Source organism: Salvelinus alpinus, chromosome 10, assembly GCF_045679555.1.
Source record: "Salvelinus alpinus chromosome 10, SLU_Salpinus.1, whole genome shotgun sequence".
Classification (NCBI taxonomy): domain Eukaryota; kingdom Metazoa; phylum Chordata; class Actinopteri; order Salmoniformes; family Salmonidae; genus Salvelinus; species Salvelinus alpinus.
In genome coordinates this window covers 79,663,265-79,690,276 of record NC_092095.1, presented here as the reverse complement: position 1 = coordinate 79,690,276, position 27,012 = coordinate 79,663,265, and positions in this window count along the sequence as shown.

Sequence of the window (27,012 nt, the reverse complement as noted above, 5' to 3'; positions counted from 1 at the left end):
GACTAGAGGACATAGTTAATAGACTAGAGGACATAGTTAATAGACTAGAGGACATAGTTAATAGACTAGAGGACATAGTTAATAGACTAGAGGACATAGTTAATAGACTAGAGGACATAGTTAATATACTAGAGGACATAGTTAATAGACTAGAGGACATAGTTAATAGACTAGAGGACATAGTTAATAGACTAGAGGACATAGTTAATAGACTAGAGGACATAGTTAATAGACTAGAGGACATAGTTAATAGACTAGAGGACATAGTTAATATACTAGAGGACATAGTTAATAGACTAGAGGACATAGTTAATATACTAGAGGACATAGTTAATATACTAGAGGACATAGTTAATATACTAGAGGACATAGTTAATAGACTAGAGGACATAGTTAATAGACTAGAGGACATAGTTAATATACTAGAGGACATAGTTAATAGACTAGAGGACATAGTTAATAGACTAGAGGACATAGTTAATAGACTAGAGGACATAGTTAATAGACTAGAGGACATAGTTAATATACTAGAGGACATAGTTAATAGACTAGAGGACATAGTTAATAGACTAGAGGACATAGTTAATAGACTAGAGGACATAGTTAATATACTAGAGGACATAGTTAATAGACTAGAGGACATAGTTAATAGACTAGAGGACATAGTTAATAGACTAGAGGACATAGTTAATATACTAGAGGACATAGTTAATAGACTAGAGGACATAGTTAATAGACTAGAGGACATAGTTAATATACTAGAGGACATAGTTAATAGACTAGAGGACATAGTTAATAGACTAGAGGACATAGTTAATATACTAGAGGACATAGTTAATATACTAGAGGACATAGTTAATAGACTAGAGGACATAGTTAATAGACTAGAGGACATAGTTAATAGACTAGAGGACATAGTTAATAGACTAGAGGACATAGTTAATAGACTAGAGGACATAGTTAATAGACTAGAGGACATAGTTAATAGACTAGAGGACATAGTTAATAGACTATAGGACATAGGTAATAGACTAGAGGACATAGTTAATAGACTAGAGGACATAGTTAATAGACTAGAGGACATAGTTAATAGACTAGAGGACATAGTTAATAGACTAGAGGACATAGTTAATAGACTAGAGGACATAGTTAATAGACTAGAGGACATAGTTAATATACTAGAGGACATAGTTAATAGACTAGAGGACATAGTTAATAGACTAGAGGACATAGTTAATAGACTAGAGGACATAGTTAATATACTAGAGGACATAGTTAATAGACTAGAGGACATAGTTAATAGACTAGAGGACATAGTTAATAGACTAGAGGACATAGTTAATATACTAGAGGACATAGTTAATAGACTAGAGGACATAGTTAATAGACTAGAGGACATAGTTAATAGACTAGAGGACATAGTTAATATACTAGAGGACATAGTTAATATACTAGAGGACATAGTTAATAGACTAGAGGACATAGTTAATAGACTAGAGGACATAGTTAATATACTAGAGGACATAGTTAATAGACTAGAGGACATAGTTAATAGACTAGAGGACATAGTTAATAGACTAGAGGACATAGTTAATAGACTAGAGGACATAGTTAATATACTAGAGGACATAGTTAATAGACTAGAGGACATAGTTAATAGACTAGAGGACATAGTTAATAGACTAGAGGACATAGTTAATATACTAGAGGACATAGTTAATAGACTAGAGGACATAGTTAATAGACTAGAGGACATAGTTAATAGACTAGAGGACATAGTTAATATACTAGAGGACATAGTTAATAGACTAGAGGACATAGTTAATAGACTAGAGGACATAGTTAATATACTAGAGGACATAGTTAATAGACTAGAGGACATAGTTAATAGACTAGAGGACATAGTTAATATACTAGAGGACATAGTTAATATACTAGAGGACATAGTTAATAGACTAGAGGACATAGTTAATAGACTAGAGGACATAGTTAATAGACTAGAGGACATAGTTAATAGACTAGAGGACATAGTTAATAGACTATAGGACATAGGTAATAGACTAGAGGACATAGTTAATAGACTAGAGGACATAGTTAATAGACTAGAGGACATAGTTAATAGACTAGAGGACATAGTTAATAGACTAGAGGACATAGTTAATAGACTAGAGGACATAGTTAATATACTAGAGGACATAGTTAATAGACTAGAGGACATAGTTAATAGACTAGAGGACATATTTAATATACTAGAGGACATAGTTAATATACTAGAGGACATAGTTAATATACTAGAGGACATAGTTAATAGACTAGAGGACATAGTTAATATACTAGAGGACATAGTTAATAGACTAGAGGACATAGTTAATAGACTAGAGGACATAGTTAATAGACTAGAGGACATAGTTAATAGACTAGAGGACATAGTTAATAGACTAGAGGACATAGTTAATAGACTAGAGGACATAGTTAATATACTAGAGGACATAGTTAATAGACTAGAGGACATAGTTAATAGACTAGAGGACATAGTTAATAGACTAGAGGACATAGTTAATAGACTAGAGGACATAGTTAATAGACTAGAGGACATAGTTAATAGACTAGAGGACATAGTTAATATACTAGAGGACATAGTTAATAGACTAGAGGACATAGTTAATATACTAGAGGACATAGTTAATATACTAGAGGACATAGTTAATATACTAGAGGACATAGTTAATAGACTAGAGGACATAGTTAATAGACTAGAGGACATAGTTAATATACTAGAGGACATAGTTAATAGACTAGAGGACATAGTTAATAGACTAGAGGACATAGTTAATAGACTAGAGGACATAGTTAATAGACTAGAGGACATAGTTAATATACTAGAGGACATAGTTAATAGACTAGAGGACATAGTTAATAGACTAGAGGACATAGTTAATAGACTAGAGGACATAGTTAATATACTAGAGGACATAGTTAATAGACTAGAGGACATAGTTAATAGACTAGAGGACATAGTTAATAGACTAGAGGACATAGTTAATATACTAGAGGACATAGTTAATAGACTAGAGGACATAGTTAATAGACTAGAGGACATAGTTAATATACTAGAGGACATAGTTAATAGACTAGAGGACATAGTTAATAGACTAGAGGACATAGTTAATATACTAGAGGACATAGTTAATATACTAGAGGACATAGTTAATAGACTAGAGGACATAGTTAATAGACTAGAGGACATAGTTAATAGACTAGAGGACATAGTTAATAGACTAGAGGACATAGTTAATAGACTAGAGGACATAGTTAATAGACTAGAGGACATAGTTAATAGACTAGAGGACATAGTTAATATACTAGAGGACATAGTTAATATACTAGAGGACATAGTTAATAGACTAGAGGACATAGTTAATAGACTAGAGGACATAGTTAATAGACTAGAGGACATAGTTAATAGACTAGAGGACATAGTTAATATACTAGAGGACATAGTTAATAGACTAGAGGACATAGTTAATAGACTAGAGGACATAGTTAATAGACTAGAGGACATAGTTAATAGACTAGAGGACATAGTTAATATACTAGAGGACATAGTTAATAGACTAGAGGACATAGTTAATAGACTAGAGGACATAGTTAATAGACTAGAGGACATAGTTAATATACTAGAGGACATAGTTAATAGACTAGAGGACATAGTTAATAGACTAGAGGACATAGTTAATAGACTAGAGGACATAGTTAATATACTAGAGGACATAGTTAATAGACTAGAGGACATAGTTAATAGACTAGAGGACATAGTTAATATACTAGAGGACATAGTTAATAGACTAGAGGACATAGTTAATAGACTAGAGGACATAGTTAATATACTAGAGGACATAGTTAATATACTAGAGGACATAGTTAATAGACTAGAGGACATAGTTAATAGACTAGAGGACATAGTTAATAGACTAGAGGACATAGTTAATAGACTAGAGGACATAGTTAATATACTAGAGGACATAGTTAATAGACTAGAGGACATAGTTAATAGACTAGAGGACATAGTTAATAGACTAGAGGACATAGTTAATAGACTAGAGGACATAGTTAATAGACTAGAGGACATAGTTAATAGACTAGAGGACATAGTTAATAGACTAGAGGACATAGTTAATAGACTAGAGGACATAGTTAATATACTAGAGGACATAGTTAATAGACTAGAGGACATAGTTAATAGACTAGAGGACATAGTTAATATACTAGAGGACATAGTTAATATACTAGAGGACATAGTTAATAGACTAGAGGACATAGTTAATATACTAGAGGACATAGTTAATAGACTAGAGGACATAGTTAATAGACTAGAGGACATAGTTAATATACTAGAGGACATAGTTAATATACTAGAGGACATAGTTAATAGACTAGAGGACATAGTTAATAGACTAGAGGACATAGTTAATAGACTAGAGGACATAGTTAATAGACTAGAGGACATAGTTAATATACTAGAGGACATAGTTAATAGACTAGAGGACATAGTTAATAGACTAGAGGACATAGTTAATATACTAGAGGACATAGTTAATATACTAGAGGACATAGTTAATAGACTAGAGGACATAGTTAATAGACTAGAGGACATAGTTAATAGACTAGAGGACATAGTTAATAGACTAGAGGACATAGTTAATAGACTATAGGACATAGGTAATAGACTAGAGGACATAGTTAATAGACTAGAGGACATAGTTAATAGACTAGAGGACATAGTTAATAGACTAGAGGACATAGTTAATAGACTAGAGGACATAGTTAATAGACTAGAGGACATAGTTAATATACTAGAGGACATAGTTAATAGACTAGAGGACATAGTTAATAGACTAGAGGACATAGTTAATAGACTAGAGGACATAGTTAATATACTAGAGGACATAGTTAATAGACTAGAGGACATAGTTAATAGACTAGAGGACATAGTTAATATACTAGAGGACATAGTTAATAGACTAGAGGACATAGTTAATAGACTAGAGGACATAGTTAATATACTAGAGGACATAGTTAATATACTAGAGGACATAGTTAATAGACTAGAGGACATAGTTAATAGACTAGAGGACATAGTTAATAGACTAGAGGACATAGTTAATAGACTAGAGGACATAGTTAATAGACTATAGGACATAGGTAATAGACTAGAGGACATAGTTAATAGACTAGAGGACATAGTTAATAGACTAGATGACATAGTTAATAGACTAGAGGACATAGTTAATAGACTAGAGGACATAGTTAATAGACTAGAGGACATAGTTAATAGACTAGAGGACATAGTTAATATACTAGAGGACATAGTTAATAGACTAGAGGACATAGTTAATAGACTAGAGGACATAGTTAATAGACTAGAGGACATAGTTAATATACTAGAGGACATAGTTAATAGACTAGAGGACATAGTTAATAGACTAGAGGACATAGTTAATAGACTAGAGGACATAGTTAATAGACTAGAGGACATAGTTAATATACTAGAGGACATAGTTAATAGACTAGAGGACATAGTTAATAGACTAGAGGACATAGTTAATAGACTAGAGGACATAGTTAATATACTAGAGGACATAGTTAATAGACTAGAGGACATAGTTAATAGACTAGAGGACATAGTTAATAGACTAGAGGACATAGTTAATATACTAGAGGACATAGTTAATAGACTAGAGGACATAGTTAATAGACTAGAGGACATAGTTAATATACTAGAGGACATAGTTAATATACTAGAGGACATAGTTAATATACTAGAGGACATAGTTAATAGACTAGAGGACATAGTTAATAGACTAGAGGACATAGTTAATATACTAGAGGACATAGTTAATAGACTAGAGGACATAGTTAATAGACTAGAGGACATAGTTAATAGACTAGAGGACATAGTTAATAGACTAGAGGACATAGTTAATATACTAGAGGACATAGTTAATAGACTAGAGGACATAGTTAATAGACTAGAGGACATAGTTAATATACTAGAGGACATAGTTAATAGACTAGAGGACATAGTTAATAGACTAGAGGACATAGTTAATAGACTAGAGGACATAGTTAATATACTAGAGGACATAGTTAATAGACTAGAGGACATAGTTAATAGACTAGAGGACATAGTTAATATACTAGAGGACATAGTTAATAGACTAGAGGACATAGTTAATAGACTAGAGGACATAGTTAATATACTAGAGGACATAGTTAATATACTAGAGGACATAGTTAATAGACTAGAGGACATAGTTAATAGACTAGAGGACATAGTTAATAGACTAGAGGACATAGTTAATAGACTAGAGGACATAGTTAATAGACTATAGGACATAGGTAATAGACTAGAGGACATAGTTAATAGACTAGAGGACATAGTTAATAGACTAGAGGACATAGTTAATAGACTAGAGGACATAGTTAATAGACTAGAGGACATAGTTAATAGACTAGAGGACATAGTTAATATACTAGAGGACATAGTTAATAGACTAGAGGACATAGTTAATAGACTAGAGGACATATTTAATATACTAGAGGACATAGTTAATATACTAGAGGACATAGTTAATATACTAGAGGACATAGTTAATAGACTAGAGGACATAGTTAATAGACTAGAGGACATAGTTAATATACTAGAGGACATAGTTAATAGACTAGAGGACATAGTTAATAGACTAGAGGACATAGTTAATAGACTAGAGGACATAGTTAATAGACTAGAGGACATAGTTAATATACTAGAGGACATAGTTAATAGACTAGAGGACATAGTTAATATACTAGAGGACATAGTTAATAGACTAGAGGACATAGTTAATAGACTAGAGGACATAGTTAATAGACTAGAGGACATAGTTAATAGACTAGAGGACATAGTTAATAGACTAGAGGACATAGTTAATAGACTAGAGGACATAGTTAATAGACTAGAGGACATAGTTAATATACTAGAGGACATAGTTAATAGACTAGAGGACATAGTTAATAGACTAGAGGACATAGTTAATATACTAGAGGACATAGTTAATATACTAGAGGACATAGTTAATATACTAGAGGACATAGTTAATAGACTAGAGGACATAGTTAATAGACTAGAGGACATAGTTAATATACTAGAGGACATAGTTAATATACTAGAGGACATAGTTAATAGACTAGAGGACATAGTTAATAGACTAGAGGACATAGTTAATAGACTAGAGGACATAGTTAATAGACTAGAGGACATAGTTAATATACTAGAGGACATAGTTAATAGACTAGAGGACATAGTTAATAGACTAGAGGACATAGTTAATAGACTAGAGGACATAGTTAATAGACTAGAGGACATAGTTAATATACTAGAGGACATAGTTAATAGACTAGAGGACATAGTTAATAGACTAGAGGACATAGTTAATAGACTAGAGGACATAGTTAATATACTAGAGGACATAGTTAATAGACTAGAGGACATAGTTAATAGACTAGAGGACATAGTTAATATACTAGAGGACATAGTTAATAGACTAGAGGACATAGTTAATAGACTAGAGGACATAGTTAATATACTAGAGGACATAGTTAATATACTAGAGGACATAGTTAATAGACTAGAGGACATAGTTAATAGACTAGAGGACATAGTTAATAGACTAGAGGACATAGTTAATAGACTAGAGGACATAGTTAATATACTAGAGGACATAGTTAATAGACTAGAGGACATAGTTAATAGACTAGAGGACATAGTTAATATACTAGAGGACATAGTTAATATACTAGAGGACATAGTTAATAGACTAGAGGACATAGTTAATAGACTAGAGGACATAGTTAATAGACTAGAGGACATAGTTAATAGACTAGAGGACATAGTTAATATACTAGAGGACATAGTTAATAGACTAGAGGACATAGTTAATAGACTAGAGGACATAGTTAATAGACTAGAGGACATAGTTAATAGACTAGAGGACATAGTTAATATACTAGAGGACATAGTTAATAGACTAGAGGACATAGTTAATAGACTAGAGGACATAGTTAATAGACTAGAGGACATAGTTAATATACTAGAGGACATAGTTAATAGACTAGAGGACATAGTTAATAGACTAGAGGACATAGTTAATAGACTAGAGGACATAGTTAATATACTAGAGGACATAGTTAATAGACTAGAGGACATAGTTAATAGACTAGAGGACATAGTTAATATACTAGAGGACATAGTTAATAGACTAGAGGACATAGTTAATAGACTAGAGGACATAGTTAATATACTAGAGGACATAGTTAATATACTAGAGGACATAGTTAATAGACTAGAGGACATAGTTAATAGACTAGAGGACATAGTTAATAGACTAGAGGACATAGTTAATAGACTAGAGGACATAGTTAATATACTAGAGGACATAGTTAATAGACTAGAGGACATAGTTAATAGACTAGAGGACATAGTTAATAGACTAGAGGACATAGTTAATAGACTAGAGGACATAGTTAATAGACTAGAGGACATAGTTAATAGACTAGAGGACATAGTTAATAGACTAGAGGACATAGTTAATAGACTAGAGGACATAGTTAATATACTAGAGGACATAGTTAATAGACTAGAGGACATAGTTAATAGACTAGAGGACATAGTTAATAGACTAGAGGACATAGTTAATATACTAGAGGACATAGTTAATATACTAGAGGACATAGTTAATAGACTAGAGGACATAGTTAATATACTAGAGGACATAGTTAATAGACTAGAGGACATAGTTAATAGACTAGAGGACATAGTTAATATACTAGAGGACATAGTTAATATACTAGAGGACATAGTTAATAGACTAGAGGACATAGTTAATAGACTAGAGGACATAGTTAATAGACTAGAGGACATAGTTAATAGACTAGAGGACATAGTTAATATACTAGAGGACATAGTTAATAGACTAGAGGACATAGTTAATAGACTAGAGGACATAGTTAATATACTAGAGGACATAGTTAATATACTAGAGGACATAGTTAATAGACTAGAGGACATAGTTAATAGACTAGAGGACATAGTTAATAGACTAGAGGACATAGTTAATAGACTAGAGGACATAGTTAATAGACTATAGGACATAGGTAATAGACTAGAGGACATAGTTAATAGACTATAGGACATAGGTAATAGACTAGAGGACATAGTTAATAGACTAGAGGACATAGTTAATAGACTAGAGGACATAGTTAATAGACTAGAGGACATAGTTAATAGACTAGAGGACATAGTTAATAGACTAGAGGACATAGTTAATATACTAGAGGACATAGTTAATAGACTAGAGGACATAGTTAATAGACTAGAGGACATAGTTAATAGACTAGAGGACATAGTTAATATACTAGAGGACATAGTTAATAGACTAGAGGACATAGTTAATAGACTAGAGGACATAGTTAATATACTAGAGGACATAGTTAATAGACTAGAGGACATAGTTAATAGACTAGAGGACATAGTTAATATACTAGAGGACATAGTTAATATACTAGAGGACATAGTTAATAGACTAGAGGACATAGTTAATAGACTAGAGGACATAGTTAATAGACTAGAGGACATAGTTAATAGACTAGAGGACATAGTTAATAGACTATAGGACATAGGTAATAGACTAGAGGACATAGTTAATAGACTAGAGGACATAGTTAATAGACTAGAGGACATAGTTAATAGACTAGAGGACATAGTTAATAGACTAGAGGACATAGTTAATAGACTAGAGGACATAGTTAATATACTAGAGGACATAGTTAATAGACTAGAGGACATAGTTAATAGACTAGAGGACATATTTAATATACTAGAGGACATAGTTAATATACTAGAGGACATAGTTAATATACTAGAGGACATAGTTAATAGACTAGAGGACATAGTTAATAGACTAGAGGACATAGTTAATAGACTAGAGGACATAGTTAATAGACTAGAGGACATAGTTAATAGACTAGAGGACATAGTTAATAGACTAGAGGACATAGTTAATATACTAGAGGACATAGTTAATAGACTAGAGGACATAGTTAATAGACTAGAGGACATAGTTAATAGACTAGAGGACATAGTTAATAGACTAGAGGACATAGTTAATAGACTAGAGGACATAGTTAATATACTAGAGGACATAGTTAATAGACTAGAGGACATAGTTAATAGACTAGAGGACATAGTTAATAGACTAGAGGACATAGTTAATATACTAGAGGACATAGTTAATAGACTAGAGGACATAGTTAATAGACTAGAGGACATAGTTAATATACTAGAGGACATAGTTAATATACTAGAGGACATAGTTAATAGACTAGAGGACATAGTTAATAGACTAGAGGACATAGTTAATAGACTAGAGGACATAGTTAATATACTAGAGGACATAGTTAATAGACTAGAGGACATAGTTAATAGACTAGAGGACATAGTTAATAGACTAGAGGACATAGTTAATAGACTAGAGGACATAGTTAATAGACTAGAGGACATAGTTAATATACTAGAGGACATAGTTAATAGACTAGAGGACATAGTTAATAGACTAGAGGACATAGTTAATATACTAGAGGACATAGTTAATAGACTAGAGGACATAGTTAATAGACTAGAGGACATAGTTAATAGACTAGAGGACATAGTTAATAGACTAGAGGACATAGTTAATATACTAGAGGACATAGTTAATAGACTAGAGGACATAGTTAATAGACTAGAGGACATAGTTAATATACTAGAGGACATAGTTAATAGACTAGAGGACATAGTTAATAGACTAGAGGACATAGTTAATATACTAGAGGACATAGTTAATATACTAGAGGACATAGTTAATAGACTAGAGGACATAGTTAATAGACTAGAGGACATAGTTAATAGACTAGAGGACATAGTTAATAGACTAGAGGACATAGTTAATATACTAGAGGACATAGTTAATAGACTAGAGGACATAGTTAATAGACTAGAGGACATAGTTAATATACTAGAGGACATAGTTAATATACTAGAGGACATAGTTAATAGACTAGAGGACATAGTTAATAGACTAGAGGACATAGTTAATAGACTAGAGGACATAGTTAATAGACTAGAGGACATAGTTAATAGACTATAGGACATAGGTAATAGACTAGAGGACATAGTTAATAGACTAGAGGACATAGTTAATAGACTAGAGGACATAGTTAATAGACTAGAGGACATAGTTAATAGACTAGAGGACATAGTTAATATACTAGAGGACATAGTTAATAGACTAGAGGACATAGTTAATAGACTAGAGGACATAGTTAATAGACTAGAGGACATAGTTAATAGACTAGAGGACATAGTGAATAGACTAGAGGACATAGTTAATATACTAGATGACATAGTTAATAGACTAGAGGACATAGTTAATAGACTAGAGGACATAGTTAATAGACTAGAGGACATAGTTAATAGACTAGAGGACATAGTTAATAGACTAGAGGACATAGTTAATATACTAGAGGACATAGTTAATAGACTAGAGGACATAGACATAGTTAATAGACTAGAGGACATAGTTAATAGACTAGAGGACATAGTTAATAGACTAGAGGACATAGTTAATAGACTAGAGGACATAGTTAATAGACTAGAGGACATAGTTAATAGACTAGAGGACATAGTTAATATACTAGAGGACATAGTTAATAGACTAGAGGACATAGTTAATAGACTAGAGGACATAGTTAATAGACTAGAGGACATAGTTAATAGACTAGAGGACATAGTGAATAGACTAGAGGACATACTGAATAGACTAGAGGACATAGTTAATAGACTAGAGGACATAGTTAATAGACTAGAGGACATAGTTAATAGCCTAGAGGACATAGTTAATAGACTAGAGGACATAGTTAATAGACTAGAGGACATAGTGAATAGACTAGAGGACATAGTTAATAGACTAGAGGACATAGTTAATAGACTAGAGGACATAGTTAATAGACTAGAGGACATAGTTAAAAGTAATATGACATGTTTCTCCATACACCTTCTGTTCACAGGTGAGGGAATGCATTAGGAATCTCTGTCTCTATCTGTCTGTCTGTCTGTCTGTCTGTCTGTCTGTCTGTCTGTCTGTCTGTCTGTCTGTCTGTCTGTCTGTCTGTCTGTCTGTCTGTCTGTCTGTCTGTCTGTCTCTCTCTCTCTCTCTCTCTCTCTCTCTCTCTCTCTCTCTCTCTCTCTCTCTCTCTCTCTCTCTCTCTCTCTCTCTCTCTCTCTCTCTCTCTCTCTCTCTCTCTCTCTCTCTCTCTCTCTCTCTCTCTCTCTCTCTCTCAATTCAATTCAATTCAATTCAATTCAAGGGGCTTTATTGGCATGGGAAACATGTGTTAACATTGCCAAAGCAAGTGAGGTAGGTAATATACAAAAGACAAATAAACAATAAAAATGAACAGTAAACATTACACATACAGAAGTTTCAAAACAATAAAGACATTACAAATGTCATATTATATATATGCAGTGTTGTAACAATGTACAAATGGTTAAAGCACACAAGTTAAAATAAATAAACATAAATATGGGTTGTATTTACAGTGGTGTTTGTTCTTCACTGGTTGCCCTTTTCTTGTGGCAACAGGTCACAAATCTTGCTGCTGTGATGGCACACTGTGGAATTTCACCCAGTAGATATGGGAGTTTATCAAAATTGGATTTGTTTTCGAATTCTTTGTGGATCTGTGTAATCTGAGGGAAATATGTCTCTCTAATATGGTCATACATTGGGCAGGAGGTTAGGAAGTGCAGCTCAGTTTCCACCTCATTTTGTGGGCAGTGTGCACATAGCCTGTCTTCTCTTGAGAGCCATGTCTGCCTACGGCGGCCTTTCTCAATAGCAAGGCTATGCTCACTGAGTCTGTACATAGTCAAAGCTTTCCTTAAGTTTGGGTCAGTCACAGTGGTCAGGTATTCTGCCACTGTGTACTCTCTCTCTCTCTCTCTCTCTCTCTCTCTCTCTATTTCGATTTCGATTTCCTCAGAAACCTGTTAGACTAAATAACAGGATTGATCCAAAGTCAATTTGATGAATAGTTTCAGGTAATCTGGGGAGGAAATTGCGATATCATGATCCGCACTTAAGATATCATCAACTGGGTTATCTGAGAAAATGAGATTTTTCAGCTCTCTCTCTCTCTCTCTCTCTCTCTCTCTCTCTCTCTCTCTCTCTCTCTCTCTCTCTCTCTCTCTCTCTCTCTCTCTCTCTCTCTCTCTCTCTCTCTCTCTCTCTCTCTCTCTCGATTTCGATTTCCTCAGAAACCTGTTAGACTAAATAACAGGATTGATCCAAAGTCAATTTGATGAATAGTTTCAGGTAATCTGGGGAGGAAATTGCGATATCATGATCCGCACTTAAGATATCATCAACTGGGTTATCTGAGAAAATGAGATTTTTCAGCTCTCTCTCTCTCTCTCTCTCTCTCTCTCTCTCTCTCTCTCTCTCTCTCTCTCTCTCTCTCTCTCTCTCTCTCTCTCTCTCTCTCTCTCTCTCTTTCGCTCCCCCTCCCCCCCTCTCTCTCTCTCTCTCTCTCTCTCTCTCTCTCTCTCTGTGTGTGAGAGGTGTCTCAGAAGAGAGAGGAATGGACTATGATCTACTGTACACTGAGTGACAAAACATTAAGAACACCTTCCCATTGTTATATTACACTACTGAATTACTGGTATCTATAGAAACCCCTGGACTAGATATCAATGGGTTATAGAGGTGAATTACTGGTATCTATAGAAACCCCTGGACTAGATATCAATGGGTTATAGAGGTGAATTACTGGTATCTATAGAAACCCCTGGACTGGATATCAATGGGTTATAGAGGTGAATTACTGGTAACTATAGAAACCCCTGGACTAGATATCAATGGGTTATAGAGGTGAATTACTGGTAACTATAGAAACCCCTGGACTAGATATCAATGGGTTATAGAGGTGAATTACTGGTATCTATAGAAACCCCTGGACTAGATATCAATGGGTTATAGAGGTGAATTACTGGTATCTATAGAAACCCCTGGACTAGATATCAATGGGTTATAGAGGTGAATTACTGGTATCTATAGAAACCCCTGGACTAGATATCAATGGGTTATAGAGGTGAATTACTGGTCTCTATAGAAACCCCTGGACTAGATATCAATGGGTTATAGAGGTGAATTACTGGTATCTATAGAAACCCCTGGACTAGATATCAATGGGTTATAGAGGTGAATTACTGGTCTCTATAGAAACACCTGGACTAGATATCAATGGGTTATAGAGGTGAATTACTGGTAACTATAGAAACCCCTGGACTAGATATCAATGGGTTATAGAGGTGAATTACTGGTATCTATAGAAACCCCTGGACTAGATATCAATGGGTTATAGAGGTGAATTACTGGTCTCTATAGAAACCCCTGGACTAGATATCAATGGGTTATAGAGGTGAATTACTGGTATCTATAGAAACCCCTGGACTAGATATCAATGGGTTATAGAGGTGAATTACTGGTCTCTATAGAAACCCCTGGACTAGATATCAATGGGTTATAGAGGTGAATTACTGGTATCTATAGAAACCCCTGGACTAGATATCAATGGGTTATAGAGGTGAATTACTGGTATCTATAGAAACCCCTGGACTGGATATCAATGGGTTATAGAGGTGAATTACTGGTATCTATAGAAACCCCTGGACTAGATATCAATGGGTTATAGAGGTGAATTACTGGTATCTATAGAAACCCCTGGACTAGATATCAATGGGTTATAGAGGTGAATTACTGGTATCTATAGAAACCCCTGGACTGGATATCAATGGGTTATAGAGGTGAATTACTGGTATCTATAGAAACCCATGGACTAGATATCAATGGGTTATAGAGGTGAATTACTGATATCTATAGAAACCCCTGGACTGGATATCAATGGGTTATAGAGGTGAATTACTGGTATCTATAGAAACCCCTGGACTGGATATCAATGGGTTATAGAGGTGAATTACTGGTATCTATAGAAACCCCTGGACTAGATATCAATGGGTTATAGAGGTGAATTACTGGTATCTATAGAAACCCCTGGACTGGATATCAATGGGTTATAGAGGTGAATTACTGGTATCTATATAAACCCCTGGACTAGATATCAATGGGTTATAGAGGTGAATTACTGGTATCTTTAGAGACCCCTGGACTGGATATCAATGGGTTATAGAGGTGAATTACTGGTATCTATAGAAACCCCTGGACTAGATATCAATGGGTTATAGAGTTGAATTACTGGTATCTATAGAAACCCCTGGACTAGATATCAATGGGTTATAGAGGTGAATTACTGGTATCTATCGAAACCCCTGGACTAGATATCAATGGGTTATAGAGGTGAATTACTGGTATCTATAGAAACCCCTGGACTGGATATCAATGGGTTATAGAGGTGAATTACTGGTATCTATAGAAACCCCTGGACTAGATATCAATGGGTTATAGAGGTGAATTACTGGTATCTATAGAAACCCCTGGACTGGATATCAATGGGTTATAGAGGTGAATTACTGGTATCTATAGAAACCCCTGGACTGGATATCAATGGGTTATAGAGGTGAATTACTGGTATCTATAGAAACCCCTGGACTAGATATCAATGGGTTATAGAGGTGAATTACTGGTATCTATAGAAACCCCTGGACTAGATATCAATGGGTTATAGAGGTGAATTACTGGTATCTATAGAAACCTCTGGACTGGATATCAATGGGTTATAGAGGTGAATTACTGGTATCTATAGAAACCCCTGGACTGGATATCAATGGGTTATAGAGGTGAATTACTGGTATCTATAGAAACCCCTGGACTAGATATCAATGGGTTATAGAGGTGAATTACTGGTATCTATAGAAACCCCTGGACTAGATATCAATGGGTTATAGAGGTGAATTACTGGTATCTATAGAAACCCCTGGACTGGATATCAATGGGTTATAGAGGTGAATTACTGGTATCTATAGAAACCCCTGGACTGGATATCAATGGGTTATAGAGGTGAATTACTGGTATCTATAGAAACCCCTGGACTAGATATCAATGGGTTATAGAGGTGAATTACTGGTATCTATAGAAACCCCTGGACTGGATATCAATGGGTTATAGAGGTGAATTACTGGTATATATAGAAACCCCTGGACTGGATATCAATGGGTTATAGAGGTGAATTACTGGTATCTATAGAAACCCCTGGACTAGATATCAATGGGTTATAGAGGTGAATTACTGGTATCTATAGAAACCCCTGGACTAGATATCAATGGGTTATAGAGGTGAATTACTGGTATCTATAGAAACCCCTGGACTAGATATCAATGGGTTATAGAGGTGAATTACTGGTATCTATAGAAACCCCTGGACTAGATATCAATGGGTTATAGAGGTGAATTACTGGTATCTATAGAAACCCCTGGACTGGATATCAATGGGTTATAGAGGTGAATTACTGGTATCTATAGAAACCCATGGACTAGATATCAATGGGTTATAGAGGTGAATTACTGATATCTATAGAAACCCCTGGACTGGATATCAATGGGTTATAGAGGTGAATTACTGGTATCTATAGAAACCCCTGGACTGGATATCAATGGGTTATAGAGGTGAATTACTGGTATCTATAGAAACCCCTGGACTAGATATCAATGGGTTATAGAGGTGAATTACTGGTATCTATAGAAACCCCTGGACTGGATATCAATGGGTTATAGAGGTGAATTACTGGTATCTATATAAACCCCTGGACTAGATATCAATGGGTTATAGAGGTGAATTACTGGTATCTTTAGAAACCCCTGGACTGGATATCAATGGGTTATAGAGGTGAATTACTGGTATCTATAGAAACCCCTGGACTAGATATCAATGGGTTATAGAGGTGAATTACTGGTATCTATAGAAACCCCTGGACTAGATATCAATGGGTTATAGAGGTGAATTACTGGTATCTATAGAAACCCCTGGACTAGATATCAATGGGTTATAGAGGTGAATTACTGGTATCTATAGAAACCTCTGGACTGGATATCAATGGGTTATAGAGGTGAATTACTGGTATCTATAGAAACCCCTGGACTGGATATCAATGGGTTATAGAGGTGAATTACTGGTATCTATAGAAACCCCTGGACTAGATATCAATGGGTTATAGAGGTGAATTACTGGTATCTATAGAAACCCCTGGACTAGATATCAATGGGTTATAGAGGTGAATTACTGGTATCTATAGAAACCCCTGGACTGGATATCAATGGGTTATAGAGGTGAATTACTGGTATCTATAGAAACCCCTGGACTGGATATCAATGGGTTATAGAGGTGAATTACTGGTATCTATAGAAACCCCTGGACTAGATATCAATGGGTTAAAGAGGTGAATTACTGGTATCTATAGAAACCCCTGGACTGGATATCAATGGGTTATAGAGGTGAATTACTGGTATCTATAGAAACCCCTGGACTAGATATCAATGGGTTAAAGAGGTGAATTACTGGTATCTATAGAAACCCCTGGACTGGATATCAATGGGTTATAGAGGTGAATTACTGGTATCTATAGAAACCCCTGGACTAGATATCAATGGGTTAAAGAGGTGAATTACTGGTATCTATAGAAACCCCTGGACTGGATATCAATGGGTTATAGAGGTGAATTACTGGTATCTATAGAAACCCCTGGACTAGATATCAATGGGTTAAAGAGGTGAATTACTGGTATCTATAGAAACCCCTGGACTGGATATCAATGGGTTATAGAGGTGAATTACTGGTATCTATAGAAACCCCTGGACTAGATATCAATGGGTTATAGAGGTGAATTACTGGTATCTATAGAAACCCCTGGACTAGATATCAATGGGTTATAGAGGTGAATTACTGGTATCTATAGAAACCCCTGGACTAGATATCAATGGGTTATAGAGGTGAATTACTGGTATCTATAGAAACCCCTGGACTAGATATCAATGGGTTATAGAGGTGAATTACTGGTATCTATAGAAACCCCTGGACTGGATATCAATGGGTGTGGTTCCTCCCAGTATGTTGTGACTTGATATTACAGGTTACTATAAATTACTTTGTGTTTGTCAGATAATTTCTACGGTAATAATTCATATTGGTTAATTAATATTCATATTCATTAATATTTTATGACTGAAATGACTATAACCCTTTTTTCTAAAATCAAGCAAGAGTTAAATAATTATTCTGAACAAAAATAGTTTTTATTTGTACGGTGAACGAAAACTGTTTCTGATGTAGCAGGATGTGAGGTGTCATTTAATCACGATTCCCTTTTCACCCTTTAAGACACTCTCTCTCCCTGCTGCTACCATCTGCCACACTGTGTGTGTGTGTGTGTGTGTGTGTGTGTGTGTGTGTGTGTGTGTGTGTGTGTGTGTGTGTGTGTGTGTGTGTGTGTGTGTGTGTGTGTGTGTGCGTGCGTGCGTGCGTGCGTGCGTGCGTGCGTGCGTGCGTGTGTGTGTGTTCATCTCAGCCATTCATCTTCATCAGTTTAATAATGTTTCCTACTGACGTGTTCATCTGGACTTCCTGCTGCAGATCCAGGAACATTTTACACTCCGTTCATTTAACTCATTTTAATTGTGTGCGTTTTTTGACAGGTTCCCAGTTTTCTTTCAACTAAACAGAAATGATTTCCACAATGGTTTTGTTTAATCAGACCGGCGTTGACTGAATTAAGGTGGGAGACAGAGAGATTTGCCAAGACCGTTTAACTGGATAAACAATGGGTGGGTTGCCAGGTATGGTCCGTTAACGTTGTCAGACCTATTAGACGGTTAAACAATAGGTGGGTTGCCAGGTAGGGTTCGTTAACTTTGCCAGACCTATTAAACGGTTAAACAATGGGTGGGTTGCCAGGTAAGGTCTGTTAACGTTGCCAGATCTATTATACGTTTAAACAATCGGTTGGTTGCCAGGAAAGGTTGGTTTACGTTGCCAGACCTATTAGACGGTTAAACAATAGGTGGGTTGCCAGGTAAGGTTAATTAGACGGTTTACTCTCCCTCCTCTCATGTAGTCCTCCATGTCACCTTTGTCTGGAAGAAGAACAGTGATGAATGCTACAACTCGACAAACATTGATTTGAACGACACATAAACGCTTTTTGAAGTAACAGTTCAAATTGTCCTCAGAGTTGCTGAATATTTCCCCCTCCAACATCCTTCTTTTCTAAAAAGAAAGAGAGACTGAAGGACTTTCTGAAAAGAAGTTACTCTACCTAATATCTCTCTCATGAGAGAGAGAGAAAACAGAGAGAAAGAGATGGACAGAAATATAGATAGATAGAGAAAGAGATGGAAAGAAATATAGATAGATAGAGAAGGCGAGGGATAGAGAGAGAGACGGAGAGAGGGAGAGAGAGGGACAGAGAGATAGAGAGAGAAAGAAACAGAGAGACAGAGAGAGAGAGAGAGAGAGAGAGAGAGAGAGTGAGTGAGAGAGAGAGGAAGAGAGAGACAGAGCGAGAGAGAGAGACAGAGAGAGAGAGAGAGAGAGAGAGAGAGAGGAAGAGAGAGAAGAAGAGAGAGACAGAGAGACGGATAGAGAGAGAGACAGAGAGAGAGACAGAGAGAGAAGGAGAGAGCCGGAGAGACAGAGAGACGGATAGAGGGAGAGAGACAGAGGGAGAGTGAGAGAGAGATAGAAAGAGACAGAGACAAAGCGAAAAGGAGGGAGACGGAGAGAAACTGATAAACAGACAGAAACAGAGACCAACAGACAGACACTAATGACACCAGACAGTAATGACATCAGACAGTAATGACATCAGACAGTAATGACATCAGACCGTAATGACATCAGACAGTAATGACATCAGACAGTAATGTCATCAGACAGCAATGACATCAGACAGCAATGACATCAGACAGTAATGACATCAGACAGTAATGACATCAGACAGTAATGACATCAGACAGTAATGACATCAGACTGTAATGACATCAGACTGTAATGACATCAGACAGTAATGACATCAGACAGTAATGACATCAGACAGTAATGACATCAGACTGTAATGACATCAGACAGTAATGACATCAGACCGTAATGACATCAGACCGTAATGACATCAGACCGTAATGACATCAGACCGTAATGACATCAGACCGTAATGACATCAGACAGTAATGACATCAGACAGTAATGACATCAGACAGTAATGACATCAGACAGTAATGACATCAGACCGTAATGACATCAGACCGTAATGACATCAGACCGTAATGACATCAGACCGTAATGACATCAGACAGTAATGACATCAGACAGTAATGACATCAGACAGTAATGACATCAGACTGTAATGACATCAGACTGTAATGACATCAGACTGTAATGACATCAGACAGTAATGAATTCAGACAGTAATGACATCAGACAGTAATGACATCAGACAGTAATGACATCAGACCGTAATGACATCAGACCGTAATGACATCAGACCGTAATGACATCAGACAGTAATGACATCAGACAGTAATGACATCAGACAGTAATGACATCAGACTGTAATGACATCAGACAGTAATGACATCAGACAGTAATGACATCAGACAGTAATGACATCAGACCGTAATGAAATCAGACAGTAATGACATCAGACAGCAATGACAGTAATGACATCAGACAGTAATGACATCAGACCGTAATGACATCAGACCGTAATGACATCAGACCGTAATGACATCAGACCGTAATGACATCAGACAGTAATGACATCAGACAGTAATGACATCAGACAGTAATGACATCAGACAGTAATGACATCAGACAGTAATGACATCAGACCGTAATGAAATCAGACCGTAATGAAATCAGACCGTAATGACATCAGACAGTAATGACATCAGACAGTAATGACATCAGACCGTAATGACATCAGACCGTAATGACATCAGACCGTAATGACATCAGACAGTAATGACATCAGACAGTAATGACATCAGACAGTAATGAAATCAGACAGTAATGACATCAGACCGTAATGACATCAGACCGTAATGACATCAGACAGTAATGACATCAGACAGTAATGACATCAGACAGTAATATAATCAGACAGTAATGACATCAGACAGTAATGAAATCAGACAGTAATGACATCAGACAGTATTGACATCAGACAGTAATGACATCAGACAGTAATGACATCAGACAGTAATGAAATCAGACAGTAATGACATCAGACCGTAATGACATCAGACCGTAATGACATCAGACCGTAATGACATCAGACAGTAATGACATCAGACAGTAATGACATCAGACAGTAATGACATCAGACAGTAATGACATCAGACTGTAATGACATCAGGCAGTAATGACATCAGACAGTAATGACATCATACAGTAATGACATCAGACCGTAATGACATCAGACCGTAATGACATCAGACCGTAATGACATCAGACAGTAATGACATCAGACAGTAATGAAATCAGACAGTAATGACATCAGACAGTAATGACATCAGACAGTAATATAATCAGACAGTAATGACATCAGACAGTAATGAAATCAGACAGTAATGAAATCAGACAGTAATGAAATCAGACAGTAATGGAATCAGACTGTAATGACATCAGACAGTAATGAAATCAGACAGTAATGAAATCAGACAGTAATGAAATCAGACTGTACAGTATAATTCTGACGGACAGATTTGGTCTCCAAGGACAACGTATTCAGTTAGAAAGGATGTGAACCCTGTATTAACGTTGCCATAGCGAGGCATCAATCAAACCATGGATTTACCAGCTCAGACACACATGGGAATCCATCCCAAATGGCACCCTATTCCCTATATAGTGCACTACTTTAGACCAGAGCCCTATAGAACCCTATTCCCTATATAGTGCACTACTTTAGACCAGAATGGCTCCCTATTCCCTATATAGTGCACTACTTTAGACCAGCCAAATGGCCCCCTATTCCCTATATAGTGCACTACTTTAGACCAGCCGAATGGCCCCCTATTCCCTATATAGTGCACTACTTTAGACCAGCCGAATGGCCCCCTATTCCCTAAGAGTGCACTACTTTAGACCAGCCGAATGGCCCCCTATTCCCTATATAGTGCACTACTTTAGACCAGCCAAATGGCCCCCTTTTCCCTATATAGTGCACTACTTTAGACCTGCCAAATGCCCCCTATTCCCTATATAGTGCACTACTTTAGACCAGAGCCCTATAGAACCCTATTCCCTATATAGTGCACTACTTTAGACCAGGGCCCTATAGAACCCTATTCCCTATATAGTGCACTACTTTAGACCAGGGCCCTATAGAACCCTATTCCCTATATAGTGCACTACTTTTGGCCGAGACCCAGTAATTCTCTCTTTCTCATTTCTCTCTGGTTTCTACCCAGGGTCCTGGTCAAAAGTAGTGCCCTACACAAAATAAGGGTCTGTCTAGAAACTAAATGGGTACTTCAGCTGTCCCCATAGGAGAAACCTTAGGAGAACCCATTTTGGTTTCAAATAGAACTCTTCTGGTTCCATGTAGAATCATTTTCACAGAGGGTTCTACATTCAAACCCACAAGGGTTCTAACTGGAAACAAAAAGGGGTTCTACCTGGAACCAAAACGGGTTCTGCTATGAGGACAGCTGAAGAACCCTTTTTTCTAAGTGTATACAGGGAATAGGTTGTCATTTCGGATGCACATAGTCTCAAATGTAGCCCTTTTGTCTGTTGTATTAACTGTTGTGGTCAAAGTACCAAGTAATCTGTAATCTGCTTCTCGGCAGGAACCCATTAGTCTTTTATAAAGCCTGATACACAGCATACCTTATTGGACATACAGGACAAGTTTATCCTTCAAGGCAAATTGTTTCCTTTCGGTCCCATTCCTATTATATTAGTCTGTCTGAGTCACAAATGTCTTCATATTACCTGTATAGTGCACTACTTTAGAACAGGGCACATGGGGGAGACAGACAGAGAGCGAGAAAGAGAGCGAGAGAGAGAGGGAGAGAGACAGAATGAGAGAGAGAGGGAGAGAGACAGAACGAGAGAGAGAGAGAGAGAAAGAGAGACAGAGAGACAGAAAGAGAGACAGAGAGACAGAAAGAGAGACAGAGAGAGACAGAAAGAGAGACAGAGAGAGACAGAGAGAGAGAGACAGAGACAGAGACACAGAGACAGAGAGACAGAGAGACAGAGACAGAGACAGAGACAGAGACAGAGACAGAGACAGAGACAGAGACAGAGACAGAGACAGAGACAGACAGACAGACAGACAGACAGACAGAGAGTAGTGCCCTATGTAGGGAATAGGGTGCCATTTGGGATGCTGCCTGTGTTGTCCTTGCTGTTCTCTTCTCTCTTTACCTGATACGATGCTTTAAACAGTAGAAGCACCTCCGGCAGGCCAGAATCACTATCGTTATAACATTGTGTGATACAGACTGTTGTAGTCGTCACACACACAGGCAAACAACTTCAATATACTGCAGATGTCTTGACGGAGTAGGAGAGGTTTTACTGTCATCATCTTCAATATACTGCAGATGTCTTGACGGAGTAGGAGAGGTTTTACTGTCATCGACTTCAATATACTGCAGATGTCTTGACGGAGTAGGAGAGGTTTTACTGTCATCATCTTCAATATACTGCAGATGTCTTGACGGAGTAGGAGAGGTTTTACTGTCATCGACTTCAATATACTGCAGATGTCTTGACGGAGTAGGAGAGGTTTTACTGTCATCGACTTCAATATACTGCAGATGTCTTGACGGAGTAGGAGAGGTTTTACTGTCATCCCCTGGAATATCTGATGTGGAGTCCTGGACAAACACTTGTCACACTGAATCTTTGTGTAGTTACATAAATGATCACATTTGAATTCAACATCAAGAACCTAGTGTACACCTAGTGGTTAGAGCGTTGGGCTAGTATCCGAACGGTTGCAAGTTCGAATCCCCGAGCTGACAAGGCACAAAATCACACAGCCTGAAATAACAGGCAGAATTACACCATGTATCACACAGCCTGATATAACAGGCAGAATTACACCATGTATCACACAGCCTGATATAACAGGCAGAATTACACCATGTATCACACAGCCTGATATAACAGTTCAGAATTACACCATGTATCACACAGCCTGATATAACAGGCAGAATTACACCGTGTATCACACAGCCTGAAATAACACAGACAGTCAGTTGTATTGTAACTAGTTAGTGTTTTAGTTTCAGTCGTAAAAGTTAACAATATTTTCCTCCGCTTCAGTCTCATTCCCACCCTAAAATATAAACCCCCACACAGAGAAAACCTGATTAATACACAACAACAAACCCAATGTTGTTCTTGCTCGTACTCTAAGTAAACAAGTTTTTTTCTCCGTCTTGATTACGTCTTCACATCAGAGCGAGCCGTACAGGGGAGGGGGGGGGGGGTTAAGATACAACGGGGGACTCGTCCGCTTATCAAGGTTGCTTGCATAATAATAACATGTATTCGCGAGGCAGCCCTGCGAGTGATGTTGGCAAATGACTTTTGATGTGCGGTTGGATTAACATAACTGGGGAGGAGGGATAGCAGTGCAGAACTCCCTCAGCCCCAGAAGACACGGAGAGTACCACCACGTATTAATGACTGACGATGCCTTCCAAAATGGTACACTATCGTCTACCCTTTGAGCACAGGGCTCTGGTCGAAAGTAGCACACTACGTAGGGATTATGATGTCATTTGGGACACCCTTTTGGGCCTTTTCCCCCCAAAAACCACAAATCAAACAGAAAAATGAAACAGGATTTAAACACAGAATGTGAAGTAGGATATCAAACAGGAAGTAAACACAGAATGTGAAGCAGGATATCAAACAGGATATAAACACAGAATGTGAAGCAGGATATCAAACAGGATGTAAACACAGAATTCTCTACAGAACATCATCAGAATGTTCTCGGAACCCCCACTACAGAACATCATCAGAATGTTTTAGGAAACCCCTCTGCAGAACATCATCAGCATGTTCTCGGAACGCCCTCTTTTAAATATGAAACTATTTGTGAAAAGATTAAATGTAATTTTAGCTCCTAAATGAGAGAATTGTTTTCATAAATTTAAACTCCGCTCACTCAGTGACCCCGCCCAAGTGAACAGACATCGGTTGTGAACTATGAAACACGCCCTTCTCTCCCACCACTCCATAAGCCCTTTACAAAAATGTAACTTTGTGTTCCCGAGGACGTGAGGACAGCTGTCCAGACATTAAAACGGCGAATTTCAACGTGGAGGTGACGCTCGAAACGCCGGAAGGATGAATTCCGAACTATACCAGCCAGAATATAGCATGAGCTTGTAGCATGGCAACTTGGTATGAACTTTGAACTCTTATTCACAAAAGAAGTGATACCTCCTAGCCGTTGAGTTAGCAGCAGCAGCAGCTGTAAACGTGGGCTAGGAAAGGACGGACAAAGTATCTGCTCTACCACACGACGACGGTACTAGATCGTATCCACTTTACCACCAGACATTCTCCAGAGGACAAGAGATCCCTGCTGGGCAACCCAGCCTTACATCTACAACCAACCTATCGAAGCGCAGCTCAGAGGAAATATTTCTTCCATTTTCCAAATGGGCGGTTCTATAGAATGCATAAGGTTCTGTATTTACGATAGCGTTGCTGCCTAAGGTCCAATAGAGATCCAATCCCTTTGTTCCTCAGTCTTCCCACTCTTTCATTCAAACCCCATCCCCCTTTCTTTGTGTAACCAGCCATCATATCGGTTCTGTCCGCTAGGGACTTTTTCTTGTATGACATAATTAGTAATCAATGTATGATCCATTCTGTGTATATGTAATTCTGTGTGATTATTTAGGTATTTAGTAAATAAATAATTAAACCACATTTTGTATTGCTGATTCAACATGTTAGCCAGGGTTCGTGAAGATAACCAAGAATTCTACGACGTTCAGATGAGACTGAATAAGTTGCTGATTAATGATTGGCTGCTATTGAGGTAAAATATTACCAGGTCTTTAAGAGTTTATTTGGAGGATAACAGCCCTATAAACATTCTTTCGTGGTGCCCCGACTTTCTAGTTAATTACATTTACATGATTAGTTTAATCAGGTAATATTAATTACAGAGAAAGGATTTTATAGAATAGCATGTCATATCACTTAATCCGGCATAGCAAAGACACGACACTGGTGAGGGGAGGACGGCTTGTAATAATGGCTGGAACGGAGTGAAATAATGGCTGGAACGGAGTGGAATAATGGCTGGAACGGAGTGAAATAATGGCTGGAACGGAGTTAAATAATGCCTGGAACGGAGTGGAATGGCTGGAAGGGAGTGAATGGAACGGTATCAACCAGATGAAAACCTTTGGTTTTATACAGTTCCATTTACTCCACTCCGAAATGTATTATGAGCCGTCCTCCTCTCAACAGCCTCCACTGGTATCTGTCAATTTAGGAGTGTGTTCCAACTGGCACCCTATTGCCTGTATAGACCCTGGTCTAAAGTAGTGCACTATATAGGGAATAGGGTTCTATAGGGCCCTGGTCTAAAGTAGTGCACTATATAGGGAATAGGGTTCTAGAGGTCTAAATCTCTGGTCTAAATACCTAATACTGTGTAGGGAATAGGGTTCTATAGGGACCTGGTCTAAAGTAGTGCACTATATAGGGAATAGGGTTCTATAGGGCTCTGGTCTAAAGTAGTGTACATTCGTGGCCAAAAGTTTTGAGAATGAATCAAATATTAATTTCCACAAAGTTTGCTGCTTCAGTGTCTAGATATTTTTGTCAGATGTTACTATGGAATACTGAAGTATAATTACAAGCATTTCATAAGTGTCAAAGG